Source organism: Hylobates moloch, unplaced genomic scaffold (genome assembly GCF_009828535.3).
Source record: "Hylobates moloch isolate HMO894 unplaced genomic scaffold, HMol_V3 SCAFFOLD_20, whole genome shotgun sequence".
Taxonomy (NCBI): Eukaryota; Metazoa; Chordata; class Mammalia; order Primates; family Hylobatidae; genus Hylobates; species Hylobates moloch.
The window spans coordinates 27710076-27718995 of record NW_026652295.1 but is presented as its reverse complement, the minus strand read 5'-3'; the positions used below and the strand labels follow the sequence as shown (position 1 = coordinate 27718995).

Sequence of the window (8920 nt, the reverse complement as noted above, 5' to 3'; positions counted from 1 at the left end):
TTTTTGTAGTTTTAGTAGAGACAGGGTTTCGCCATGTTGGCCAGGCTGGTCTCGAATTCCTGACCTCAGGTGATCTTCCTCAGCCTCCCAAAGTGCTGGCATTACAGGTGTGAGCCACCGTGCCCAGCCTATCTGTAGTGTTTTTAAATGATCTCTTTATATAACTCTTTTAGTGATTTGTCTGAGTATTACATGATATTTATTTAATTTATCACGGTGTACTGGTATCACTATTTTATCAGTTAAAGTGACGTGTGTCATCTTTGCCTTCCTTTTTGTCACTTTGCCTCTCTCACTTGTAATATAATTGTCTTAAATTATTTCTTCTACATACATTTAGAACCACATCGGACCATGTTATACTTTTTTTTTTTTTTTTTGAGAGAGTGTCTCACTCTGTTGCCCAGGCCTGAGTGTAGTGGCGTGATCTTGGCTCGCTGCAACCTCTGTTTCCCTGGTTCAAGTGATTCTCCCGCCTCAGCCTCCCGAGTAGCTGGGACTACAGGTGTGTGCCACCACGCCCAGTTAATTTTTTGTATTTTTAGTAGAGACGGGGTTTCACCATGTTAGTCAGGTTGGTCTTGATATCCTCACCTCATGATCTGCCCGCCTTGGCCTCCCAAAGTGGTAGGAATACAGGCCTGAGCCACTGTGCCCAGTCATGTTACACTTTTTGCTTCAAGTGTTAAACATAATTTAGAAAGCTCAAGAGGAAAAGGAAAATGTATTGTTTTTACCAATTTTTTTTTTTTTTGCTTACCATGTTCTTTCTTCTTTCCTGATGTCAATTATTTCTTCTTGTATCATTTCTTTTCCGTCTGGAGAAATTTAACTATTTTTTAAAGGATAATTCTTCTAGCAGCTAATTATCTTAGTTTTCTTTGCTCTGAAAATGTCTTGATTTGTTCTTCAGTTCTAAAGGATATTTTCTCTGGATATAGAATTCAGAATTAACAATTCTTTTCTTTCGGTCTTTGAAAACTGTTGTGCCACTCTTTCTGACTTCTATGATTTCTGATAAGATACCCACTGTTACACAAATTGGTTTTCTCTATAGGTAAGGTGTTTTGTCTCTTTTGTTGCTTTCAATGTCTCTTTCTCTGTTTTTAGAGTTTAGAAATTTTGATTGATTTTGTTTTCGGTCAACCGTTGACGGAGACTCTTCTCTAAAAAATACATAAAAATGCAAATCTCCAGGTCAACAGTCTCTAAAATAGTTCAGATTTCTGTATTCTGTTGTTTGGAAAACAACTTCACTAACGCAATCCCTTAGGGCTGGTAATTTCATGATGTAAATCATTCCACATTTGTAAAGCATAAAGTAGCAAAGTTTTAGTCACTGTACAAACAAGTATCTGAACTTCTTCCTGTGCTTAATTGGTATAAACTATCTAGGGCGGCAGTTCCCCACCTTTTTGGTACCAGCGACTGTTTCATGAAAGACAAGTTTTTTTCATGGATGAGGGAGCAGGGGTTGGGGGGTATAATTTTGGGATGATTCAAGCACATTAGATTTATTGTGCACTTTATATTGTTATTACATTGTAATATATAATGAAATAAGTATCCAACTCACCATAATGTAGAATCACTGGAAGCCTTGAGTTTGTTTTCCTGCAACTAGACAGTCCCATCTGGCAGTGATGGAAAACAGTGACGGATTGTCAAGCATTAGATTCTCGTAAGGAGCCCACAATCTAGATCCCTTTCATGCGCAGTTCACAATAGGGTTTGGGCTTCTATGAGAATCTGACGCCTCCGCTAATCTGGGAGGAAGGGGTGCTCAGGCGGTCGCAGTAGCGATGGAGAGTTGCTGTATAAGTACAGATGAAGCTTCGCTGGCTCTCCTGCCGCGCTGCCTTGTACCTGGTTCGTTTACTGGAGGTTGGGAACTCTTGATCTAGGGTAAAACAGATGAAAAATCCGCCTGAACAGGGACTTGAACCCTGGACCCTCAGATTAAAAGTCTGATGCTCTACCGACTGAGCTATCCAGGCCCTCGCTTATCGCAATCCACGCGGTGTCTAATCTAGATTTCTCCATTTGTTCCGTTCGTTTTATGTTTCATGTTGCAATTTGTAAATCACGTTACTTGAATTATCCGCATTTCGAAGACCCTGCTTAAGAGAGACATTATAATCGCTAGGAATATTTTCCTTTTCTCTTTTTAAACATCTCCTTTCTGTAGATTTTCGTAACCTGAGATGGGGCGTCTTCTACACAAAGCACTGCGGAGTTGCTAGATACAGAGGATTTCATTCTCGCCAATTACCTGCAACCTAAACTTCTCAAGGCCACAGTGGAGCTACTTTTGTTCGTATCCCTCAGCATTGTCCTGTATGTCTTTCTTGAAGCCTTTGTAGGCAGAGGGTAAGAGAGACGAAGGAGGAAGAATTTGAAGATGCAAGAGAACATTCCATAACGGACCCCTTTCTGTTGGTGGATGAAACTGCCAGCCAGGCATCACTTTGGCAAGTGGACCTCAGACCGGCGGTCTGGCTGGCCAGAGAGGGAAAACCGCGTGTAACAGTGTCTTTTGGTTTAGTATCTAGTGCCGCTTTTGCTGGTCACAGTCTAAAGATTTTAGAAATAGTGATGTTAAACACAGCAAGCATTTTTCTGCCAGATATTCGTTCTCCAAACACAGATAGACAAAGGCAGTAATTAATAATGGATCTTTTATTTCTTTTTTCCTTGTTTTATTTTTAAAGATGTTTTTTCTTCGTCTGTGGATCTTTTTTAAATTTTTAATTTTTATGGATGCATAGTATATATATGTATATATATGATACATGAGATATTTTGATGCAGGCATACAATGTGTAATAATCATATTGGGATAAACAAAGCATCCATCACCTCAACACCTTATCATTTCTTTGTTACAGACATTCCAGTTATAATCTTTATTTTTAAATGTACAATAAATTTTTGTTGACTATAATCACCCTGTTGTGCTATCAAATGATAGATCTTATTCATGCTAACTATATTTTCGTATCCATTAACCATCTCACTGCCCCCTCCAATACCCTTCCCAGCATCTGGTAACCATCTTTCTACTCTCTGTCTCCATGAGTTCAATTGTTTTATTTTTGGCTTCCACAAATGAGAGAGAATATGTGAAGTTTTACTTTCTGTGTATAGCTTCAAATAATGTCCTCTAGTTTGTGGAGGAAAAGTTACATATTAAATTTGAACTCAATTGAACGTGGACACAAACAATGGTCACCAAATCCTGAACAGGTTGTATGAACCCCTTGAGGTGTTCATCCAGTGCTGTTTCAGAGAAATCTCTATTTCAATCTATTCCTATATGTTAGTTATTGAAAAACAACAGACAATCGCAAAAACAAGTTGACCTTTTCTTGTTCCTTGAGCCCAGTCGCGAAGGGCTCTCGTGAGCTTCATGAGATCTCTCCTTCTCTGTGCACAGACGAGTGGCCGACTCTGGAGTCCGGGCTGTTGCTTCCCGGTGTGGTGATGAATCCTTCATAGTCTGGTGAGTGTAAATATATATATATATCTTTTCCTTTCTCCCCTTCCCATTGCAATTTGCTTATTATATCATTTGTTTATTATATCTGCATTGCCATTTACGTGGGATAAATGTTATTTACCCTTAAAGGTATTGTGTGTGTGTCTTTTCTTCTCCCCTCTCGCATTTCCCACACAGAACATAGTTCCATCCACTTTGCAAATGACAAGATCTCATTCTTTTCATGGCTGAATAGTACCCCGTTGTGTATACGTACCACCTTTACTTTATTCATTTATCTGTTGATGGGCACTTAGGATGCTTCCCAATCTTGGCTATTGTGAATAGTGCTGCAATAAAGATGACAGTGTAGATATATTTTTGATATACGAATTTCCTTTCTTTTGGGTATATGCCTAACAGGGGGATTGCTGGAATATATGGTAATATTTTTAGTTTTCTGAGGAACCTCCATACTATTCTCCAAAGCGGTTGTACTAATTTACATTCCACCAAGAGTGTACTAGGGTTCTTCTTTCTCCACGTCCTTGCCTGTCTTTTGGATGAAAGTCATTTTAGCTTGGGTGAGATAATATTTTATTTTAGTTTTGATTTGCATTTATTTGATGATCAATGATGTTGAGCACCTTTTCATATATTTGCCATTTTTATGTCTTCTTTTAAAAGACATATAGACAAAAGAATGGTAAAAAGATATGTGAGTAGAAAATCTTTACTTGCTGAGTTTTCTTTATCCTTTCCTTTCACAGTAGCCCCCATCCCCAACACACACACACACACACACACACACACACACACACACACATATGTCAGGTCAATAACCAGACCATAAGTGCTGCAAATCTTAGTTCTTTCTGTGTGTGTGAGTGAAAGTTTGTTGAACACTGGATCACACCTCACAGGAAATGCTGAGTTTTCCAAATTCTAAAGTTAAGAAGATTATTAGGGTCATGCATTATGGGTTTCTGTAAAATGGCTAAAGTAGCTACATTGGGAGATTCTTTGTCTAAAGGTCTAATACATCCCCCAATTTGATTCAGGGCTTGGAAAGTTGTCTGGTTTCATCTAAATAAATAAATAAATTCTATTTTTTCAAATCCCAATTATAGAAGCCTTTATCTACAGACACCCTCCTCCATTCATTTCTTCAGTGAAATTATCTAGACAGATTGATATAGAGAGATTAAGAATGTCATGCTTTCAAATCTCTCTTGGATTCCTCCCAAAATACTTTTGTTAGAAATATTTAAAAATTTTAAAGGAATCTTGCCTGGAACACATCAGATAAAAATCAAAAGACATCAGAGAAAACACTGAAAGGCTTTGGAAAGGAAATGCTATCACTGGTATAAACAAACATTTTATACAATTTAATAGTTTCTTAGCATTATTCTTTCAAATCTCAGTGCCAATCCTTTCTAGCATCTTCCTGAAGAAAGAAATTTCAGGCTACTTTGGACACACTTTCTATAGGGTAGCCCTGCTCTGCAAAGAGCAGGAAAAAATAAATAAATAAATATAACAATAAATAAATAAATTTCGATGGTTTTGCTCAGTCTGCCAACCTTACTAACTGTGCCAACTTTACTATCTGCTGCCTATGTCTGCCAGTTAACTTTTCCTCCTCCAGACTGAACAAAAAATGCCCGTTTATTTAAATGTGTTAGATTTTGAGATTTTGGATTGCTATTCTTTGGGCACAAAATCCACTAGTGAGAAGATGAGGAACCAAAACTGAGAACAATCTCAAAACATGTGAATAAGTTTGAGTCTGTTGAAACATAAGTCCTGGTAGTGTATCTTGCCCAAAGTGGAGTTGGATTCTTCAGCATTGACTAGAGCAAGTAGCCTCCCCAAACTGGATCACACCAGAAACCATTATTCAATCTAATGCTCCTCATAGGACGCTTTCTGAGAAAGAAAGGGACTTAACTAAATCAGTTTCATAGGAAACAGCAGAAGACATTTCTTTGGTCTACCCAGACTCATCTAGTCCGGCCCCAGAACTAGCGTTCGGTGGTCTCAAACATGGGTCATTACTTAATAAATTAATGTACATGGGATATACCATCCAAAATATGGCCTAACACAATTCTTGAGTTTTGACTGGAGAAACCTGTAGAAAATGGTGTACAAGGGATCCAGGAGAAGTTTAGGGCTGAGAGATGCATCTCTCTGGGAAAAGGAGACAGGACTGGGCACTGGAAAAATGAAATAGTTTCTTCCCAGTAACTCGTCATTTCCCACGAAGCCAAGACGATGAGAAAACTGAGGGAATCTGTGATTGGTTTACTTTACTATCAACATACGGGACATAGCTGGGGAAAGGGTCACAAAAAATCGCCCCAGATTGTTTTCTGGATCAATCCAAAGGTGAGCTTAGAGCAAGCAATCTTTAGGCAAAATACTTGGGGCTTTTCTGACAAGGGGGAGCTTTTTTTTTTTTTAATTTCAACTTTTATTTTAGATTCAGGTAGTACAGTGCAGGTTTGGGACAAGGGTGTATTGCGTGTTGCTGATGTCTGGGGTACGATTGAACCCGTCACCCATGTGGTGAGCATAATACCCAACAGGCAGTTTTTCAATCCTTTTCCCCCTCCCTACCTCCCACCTCTTAGAGTCTCCAGTGTCTTTTGTTCCAGGGGAGCTCTTGTTTGAGCTTACAGGCTTTTCTTCCTGGAGGAAGCACCATCGTATCTTTGAGACGGAAAAGGTTAAAATATATCAAACAATGATGCTCCGTCTTGCCGGGCGCGGTGGCTCACGCTTGTAATCCCAGCACTTTGGGAGGCCGAGGCGGGCGGATCACGAGGTCAGGAGATCGAGACCACGGTGAAACCCCGTCTCTACTAAAAATACAAAAAATTAGCCGGGCATGGTGGCGGGCCCTTGTAGTCCCAGCTACTCGGAGAGGCTGAGGCAGGAGAATGGCGTGAACCCGGGAGGCGGAGCTTGCAGTGAGCCGAGATCGCGCCACTGCACTCCAGCCTGGGCGACAGAGCGAGACTCCCTCTCAAAAAAAAAAAAAAAAAAAAAACAAAAAAAAAAAAAAAAAAAAAAAATGATGCTCCGTCTTACGCAGTCATGTCCACTCCTTCATTACAGACTTGAGTTCTTGGCTCATATTTCTGTACCCGAACTTGCATTATCATTATTAGTAACTTAGAGAAGAGAGCCTTCAAAGAAGGCAAAGATGTCACTTCTGATCATCTCGCAGTTTATAATTCTAAGGAATTACTATTAGGAATTTTAGATGGAGTTTTATTCCTTCTGCGCACCTCCTCCCCCGCCTCTCCCCGCCCCCCCCTTCAAGTTGTTAAATCTCCAATTACGAAGTTAAAGGTTTGAAAACAGAGACTCAGCGTTTCCCCACTACACTTCAGTCTTGATGTGTGAAAACCAGCGCCAGCGTATGGCCGCGTGGCCTAATAGATAAGGTGTCTGAGTTCAGATCAGAAGCTTGAGGGTTCGAGTCCCTTCGTGGTCGTATCCTTACTATTGTCAGGAAATATCTTTACTTTCTGCACATCTCCTTGAGCTTTCTGCAAGCCGGTTTAAAAAAAAAAAGAGAGACTTTGGGAACTTGAAATGAGCGAAGAATATTGACAAAAAAAAGCAAGAACTCGGTAAGCAACCTGTGTATTGACTATTAAAGTGCACTTTGTCTCTGGCATAGGTACTACCGGAGGCATTCGTAATTTGCAATGGGCTTGGTTTTTCAATTTATGGTGTTGTCAAACTGGTTTCATGAATTTAACAAACACAACACAAAATCACCCTTTTCTTTTTTTCTTCTTTTTTTTTTTTTTTCGAGACCGAGTCTCGCTCTGTCACCCAGGCAGGAGTGCAGTGGCACGATCTCCGCTCACTGAAAACTCCGCCTCTGGGGGTCAAGCGATTCTCCTTCCTCAGCCTCCCGAGTAGCTGGGATTACAGGCCCCCGCCATCACGCCTGGCTAATTTTTGTATTTTCTTAGTAGAGACAGGGTTTCATCATGTTAGCCAGGTTGGTCTCAAACTCCAGACCTCAGGTGATCCGCCCGTCTCGGCCTCCCAAAGTGCTGAGATTACAGGCGTGAACCACCGTGCCTGGCATTTTATTTATTTATTTATTTATTTATTTATTTATTTATTTTTGAGTCTCACTCTGTCGCCCTGGCTGGAGTGCAGTGGCACAATCTCTGCTCATTGCAGTCTCCACCTCCAGGGTTCAAGCGATTCTCCTGCCTCAGCCTCCCGAGTAGCTAGGATTACAGGTGCCTGCCACCATGCCTGGCTGATTTTTTATTGTTGGTAGAGAAGGGGTTTCACCGTGTTGGCCAGGCTGGTCTCGAACTCCTGACCTCAAGTGATCCGCCCGCCTTGACGTCCCAAAGTGCCGGGATTACAGGCGTGAGCCATCGCGCCCGGCAGAAAAGTACCATCTTAATAGTAAGGACTATCATAATAGTAGGAGTATTGGGTGCAGGGTATATGGGAACTCTAATATCTTCTAAATTTTTCTGTAAGTCTAAGACTGGTCGACAATTATACTCTATAAAATAAAAATGATTTTTTAAAAGATACACAGTCATGTGTTTAAAAAAACTTAGAGCAAAGATCTTGCCCTAGAAAGCAAATGCAACTCTAAAGGGGTTCTTGTACTGGTTAACATCCGCATTAAAGATGATGGTGACTTACAGGGCCCATGCCATTCTCTCTGATTTCTACGATTTCCTTATTACTCTCAACACAAGCTTAAATAAAACAGTAAACAGAAAAATAAAATCGTTCCAGACCTTGGTTAATAAAAGCAGAAACAAGGAGGAGAACGAGGAGGAGAAGGTGAAGGAGAAAGAAAAGATGAAAAAGAGGAAGAAGAGGAAGAAGTCACAATCAAGGAGAGTATATTGCCAAGAAAAGGAAGTTTCTATCAAAAACTTTCTTTGGACTCTCAAAACTCGAGAGTCAAACATTGTTAATAAATTTCCACGAAAATCTGAAGGTCACAAGTCCAAATCCTAGTAGGAAAAACTTTCATCAAAATGTACTGATAAAGGCTCAATTACAACAACCTGGAACGCATGTGGTTGGGACACTCACTCAAGCTCATAGTTTTGAAGGATGACCAGAATTTAAAAACAAAGTGCTCAAAGAATGCACTATTATCGCCGGGCGCGGTGGCTCACGCTTGTAATCCCAGCACTTTGGGAGGCCGAGGCGGGCGGATCACGAGGTCAGGAGATCGAGACCACGGTGAAACCCCGTCTCTACTAAAAACACAAAAAAATTAGCCGGGCGTGGTGGCGGGCGCCTGTAGTCCCAGCTACTCGGAGAGGCTGAGGCAGGAGAATGGCGTGAACCCGGGAAGCGGAGCTTGCAGTGAGCCGAGATTGCGCCACTGCACTCCAGCCTGGGCGACAGAGCGAGACTCCGTCTCAA

General features: G+C 40.8%; 1 non-coding gene across 1 annotated transcript; it reads right to left on the bottom strand.

Moving 5' to 3' along the window:
- Positions 1-1924: 1924 nt before the first annotated feature.
- On the bottom strand, positions 1925-1997 carry TRNAK-UUU (transfer RNA lysine (anticodon UUU)). Its single transcript has one exon. It is a non-coding gene; the product is annotated as a tRNA-Lys (tRNA).
- Positions 1998-8920: the final 6923 nt, after the last annotated feature.